Source organism: Trachypithecus francoisi, unplaced genomic scaffold, assembly GCF_009764315.1.
Source record: "Trachypithecus francoisi isolate TF-2019V2 unplaced genomic scaffold, Tfra_2.0 Lachesis_group13, whole genome shotgun sequence".
NCBI classification, from domain to species: domain Eukaryota; kingdom Metazoa; phylum Chordata; class Mammalia; order Primates; family Cercopithecidae; genus Trachypithecus; species Trachypithecus francoisi.
In genome coordinates, this window is record NW_022681458.1 from 98,776,975 (window position 1) to 98,781,974 (window position 5,000).

Below are 5,000 nucleotides of genomic sequence, written 5' to 3' on the forward strand. Positions count from 1 at the left end.
AGATAGACTTTTACTTCCTAAGTAGATTTAAATTTAACACCAATTTATTCACTCTAGTATTTCTATATGGGAACTAACAGCTTCTATAGGACCTCTACAAAGTGCCAGAAATATGATCTCATGTGTAGTAATAAATTTAAATGTGTTTTCTTTTACATATTCTATCCCTCTGTATTTTCCCAATCTCTTCCTTTTTATGACTCCTCCACTCTCAGTTTCTAAAATCACTTGTCCACTCCAGAGACCCAGGGGCAGTGCCTAGGGAAGGAGCTAACTTTAAAAAAAAAAACCAGGCCGGGCACAGTGGCTCATGCCTGTAATCCCAGCACTTTGGGAGGCCAAGGCAGGCGGATCACCTGAGGTCAGGAGTTCGAGACCAGCCTGGCCAACACATGGTGAAACCCCATCTCTACCAAAAATACAAAAATTAACTGGGTGTGGTGGCGGGGACCTGTAATCCCAGCTACTCGGGAGGCTGAGGCAGGAGAATTGCTTGTACCAGGGAGGCAGAGGTTGCAATGAACTGAGGTCATGCCACTGCGCTCCAGCCTGGGTGACAGAGCGAGACTCCGGCTCAAAAACAAAACAAAACAAAAAAAGCACCATACTCAGAGCTGCTATAAGTAACATGCAGTTGTAAGCCACACACTTCTTTTCATGATTCTTAAAGATTGGAAAGTAGAATTGGTATTTGTTTGTTGTACTAATTCCAGTGGTATACCTGGAATTAATAAATGGTCCTAAGACACTAAGGCATTACTTTCTTGCATTATTCTAAATCAGACTGTTGATTAGAGAGGATAATCCAAAGGTAAAATAGTCAGAAAATTTATTTTTATGTAGGTTTAAAAAGAGAAAGAGATTGATTTTTCTGAAGAGTTATAATTACATTCAGTATGTACCTTTTGTGCATTGAAATAATTTTAGATTTTCTGAAAAGCAAATATTGATGTAATTCAGCTCTCAAAACACTCGATGCCATGCCTTTCTTCCTAGTGTTTATGTAAAAGCAAGTCGTCAATTGTTGCTGCCTCAGAGCTATGACAAGTTCTTCTGTATTAGGTGGGCATTACTCATACACTTTTCCATAGTAGATCCAGTGGTATACCTGGAGTTAATACAATTTATTAATTAAGTACTAAGCTATGTTGCATTTATTGTATTAATTCAAGTGGTAATGCAATTCCAGTGGTAATACAATGTATTAATTCCAGGTGTACCTACCACTGGAATTAATACAATAAATACAACATAGCTCTTACTACTCAAGTCTATTATATGCCATCTAAAATAACTAATCAGAAAGGCTGTATGTCCGAAACACCCAAAAGTCACTCATCCTCTTTCTTAAAACATTAAAAGTTTTGGCAACTCTTCTGAATCCGAGTTGTGTGAGTCCTACACTGTACTCAGCTGGACATCTTAAGGGCTACATGTTTTAATATTTACACTGCCCCGACTTTGTTGGTAATCGCTAGCAAATCATCTCAGCCCAATTTTTGTCCTTTTCCTAAAGAAAGCTGAATTTGATTTCATGATCACTGTTTGCTGAAGAAGACAGTCCCGTGAATGGTCCAAAGTAAGGCCAGCTCTCAAAACAGCCACCAACTCTGAGTCAAGGCATCCACCTTCATTCTAATCAGGAAGGGAAGATACAAAGTTTCAAGACCAGCCTCCACCTTGCACTGAATCTAACAGGATCTTACTCTTAGCCACTTTCCACTACCTTTCAACCTAAAAGCCAAGAAAAGCAAGGATTTGCATTTTAAAGATGTACTTGTTATAGGTGTTCATGGGTTTTTTTAGCACTGTTGTTTTTTAGGGATGAGGGGTATTACTGGAGTGGAAGGGGGAGTTGTGTTGCTTTTAGTTTGTCATTTAGGATGTTAAAGTTAGTATGAGTTTCAGTTTGCATTTTAAAAATTAGAATGGTAATGAGCAAGGTGCCAGAAGGAAATAACAAAGCACATTTTCCTGAATAGCTCTCCCTGTCTTCTGTGTTCAGATTCCACTCTGACTTCCCAACCCGGCTTCCTCTCCCGCCTGCTGCCTTCTGAGGTGCAGTGTAGAAGTTCATTCTCAGGTTTCTCTCAGTTTGCAGGACGAGATGCTGCTGGCCAGGCCAAGGGCAGTTATGCCAGCTCAGTGTACTGTGGCTTCCTTACCCCAGCGCACACAGGCTGAAAGCTTAGCCAGTTTCTCTTTCTGAGGCTGCTTCACGTCTTCTCAGGGATTTCCAAGGCACGGACGTTCATTTGCCTAAAACTCTCTTAAACTGCCTGACTAAAAAAATAAGTACCTCAGTACGACATAAGTGGTGCACCCACGCAGGATAATTAGGATTGATGTGCTCTTTTAGAGGCACCAGATCCTCAACCTCCCCTTACTAGTGGCATTTCTCACCTGCTCATGTGGTGCCCACCTGTGGCTTGCTGGCATTGCCACTGCCTGCAAGTGGGGAGGTTTCCAAGTTCAAAATGAAGGTCTGATTTTATATGGTGGAACACTGTAGGACTATGTGGAGCTCTGTGAAGGAATTAAGGATGGCATGAAGTCCTAGTTTGTGTCACTGCTCCCTTGTTTATGTTCTTTCCTCGACTATTCCCACGCCCCCTCTCCAGATTTTGCATGGCTTTTATAGCCTCTAGTAATTATATCAGCAGCATGGAGTCTATTTTTATCTCTTCTGAATGTGTGCAACATAAATGTCAAAAACCATAAAGGCCCTTTTTAGCATGTACCTTGCATGCACAGTTTGAAAAGTGTGATGCAGCATTCAGAGAGATGTTGCATTTTGAGGTGAGGCAGATGAAAAGTGGAAAACTCAATTTCACCACTTAGCTGCGTGAACTTTCAGTAAGTCCTTTATCATCTTGAACGTTTAGCATTTTCTTCTGTAAAATGGAATCCTGCTGCCTACCTCATAGGGTGGCAGCACAGAACCTAGTTTAGTGTCCGGGATGCCCCCTTTCCACAGCAGGTGCCCCCAAACTCCTAAATTATATATTTCATGCTTAAATGTCATGACCTTTCAATGCCCTCTATTGCCCTTTATCAAACTTAGAAACAGAGTAAAAATAAAATCTTACCGGCTCAACATGACTACTGTAAGTCACCATAGGATTGTCACAAAATTAGCATGTGAAAGAATGATACAGAACTCACTGTCACCAAAAACTGTCCCTAGACTTGGCTAACAATTATAATAACACCTAGCATCTATCACTAAGCACTTTCTGGGAGCTGGTCTGTCTAGGTACTTTACACGTAACCTTCACAACCTCCCACTGACCCAGTGGATATTCTTGTCCTCCACTTAATAAAGGAGGACATGGAGGCAGGTAGGATAACTTACCAGAAGTTACAAGTTAGGCAGTTAGAGAGATGGATTCAAATTGAAGCATCGTGATCCCAGAACCTACAGAAATATAAAATGTCTACCAGGCAGGAGCATTCACATGGCTGAGCTGCCCCAGCTTCTAGCAAAATTGTTTCCTCTCTTTGCACTTCCTATTTGAAGTTGGGCCCTGAAAGAGGCCAGATGGGCCCGTCAGAAGGGCATGCGAAGCTGCAGTCCCTTACTCAGCTACGAGTTAGGGACCATCATGCTTTAAGGGGGGACATGGCCTCAGCGTGTTCAGGTGGTCCAGTACCATGGTACAGTTTTTATGGCTCATTAATTTATCTTTAATTGAAGATAAGTTGGGAGAATTTAGAGTTGTGAGAAAACGTGTTCTTTTCTAGTCAAAAATTCTCCTCTAGTTGTGATGAATGGACAAGACGGGAGTAACTGGGGGATGTGGTAAGGAATAATGATGAATAATAAAGATCATATTTGTAGGCCCTAAACAAAATCTAGTGATGGAAGGAAGAACATATATAGGCATGTTAGACATATGAGAAGTATCATAATACATTTTATGGGTAAGCTAATAAGAACCAATTATGCAAATTTTCTCTACATTTTTGTGAGCTACTTATTGATTACCCCAGTCATTTTTCCACTGCTACCACTGCATAAAGCAGAGGAAGCCATTGCTGTCAGAACCCTCTTATTTATACAGTAAAGGCTATTACCGACCAAGTACTTAGCAGCCAGAGAAATCTTGCATGTAAAACGGAACTGGGGCCTGAAGAACTTAGAATATGTCATTTAGAGAAATATGATCACTGCTATATACTAAAGTGCTCCAACTTTTAAAAAAACTTTAAAATCAGTTTACTGAAATTTACAGTTATTAAACTTAATTCTTTTTTTTTTTTTTTTTTTTTTTTTTTGAAACAGGGTCTCACTCTGTCACCCAGGCTGGAGTGCTATGGCACGATCTCAGCTCACTGCAACCTCCACCTGTTGGATTCAAGCAATTCTCCCACCTCAGCCTCCCCAGTAGTCGGGGTTACAGGTGCACGCCACCGTGCCCGGATAATTTTTGTAATTTTGGGTGGTGATGGGGTTTCACCATGTTGGCCAGGCTGGTCTCGAAATCCTGACCTCAGGTGATCTGCCTGCCTCAGCCTCCCAAAGTGCTGGGATTAGAGGTGTGAGCCACCGTGCCCGGCCAGTTCTTAGTCTTTGGTATGATGCCCTTATGAGTCATCAAGCTCATATGTGGAAGTTTCTGAGAGAAGAAAAAAAAATGAGAGTAGATTAATGACTATTAAAAATACCCTGGGATCTAGGAATACCCATAGTAAAGAGCACCAGGCACTGGATAGATAATTGGTCTAAAGAGCCTGGACCTTGCTGAAGGTAATATACATACGTAACATGCTTTGTGAAAATGGAGTCTTGAAGACTAAAGGTATATCTTTTCCATATTGGCTAAGTGACTTAATTGCTCACTTACTAGGTTGAGAAAAGGGAGCAGAGGGGATGTGGAGAGGGAGGAAGGAAGGAAGGAAGGAAGGGAGGAAGGAAGGAAGGAAGGAAGGAAGGAAGGAAGGAAGGGAGGGAGGGAGGGAGGGAGGGAGGAAGGGTGGAGGGAGGAAGGGAGGGAAGG

General features: G+C 41.7%; 1 protein-coding gene and 2 long non-coding RNA genes across 13 annotated transcripts in view; 1 reads left to right on the plus strand and 2 right to left on the minus strand.

Annotated features, from left to right (window-relative positions):
* The window catches only part of ZEB2 (zinc finger E-box binding homeobox 2), a 136,357-nt gene that overhangs the window by 68,897 nt on the left and 62,460 nt on the right, over window positions 1-5,000 (plus strand). The gene's annotated exons all lie outside the window — the stretch shown is intronic.
* On the minus strand, window positions 2,450-4,533 carry LOC117095046. Its single transcript, XR_004441789.1, has 3 exons — window positions 4,493-4,533; window positions 3,356-3,418; window positions 2,450-2,526 (listed from the first exon to the last, which is right to left on the minus strand). It is a non-coding gene; the product is annotated as an uncharacterized LOC117095046 (long non-coding RNA).
* LOC117095045 overlaps window positions 4,544-5,000 on the minus strand; it is a 1,929-nt gene continuing 1,472 nt past the window's right edge. Inside the window, exon 3 of the long non-coding RNA XR_004441788.1 lies at window positions 4,544-4,619. This is a non-coding gene — a long non-coding RNA (uncharacterized LOC117095045). The remainder of the gene's footprint in view (window positions 4,620-5,000) is intronic.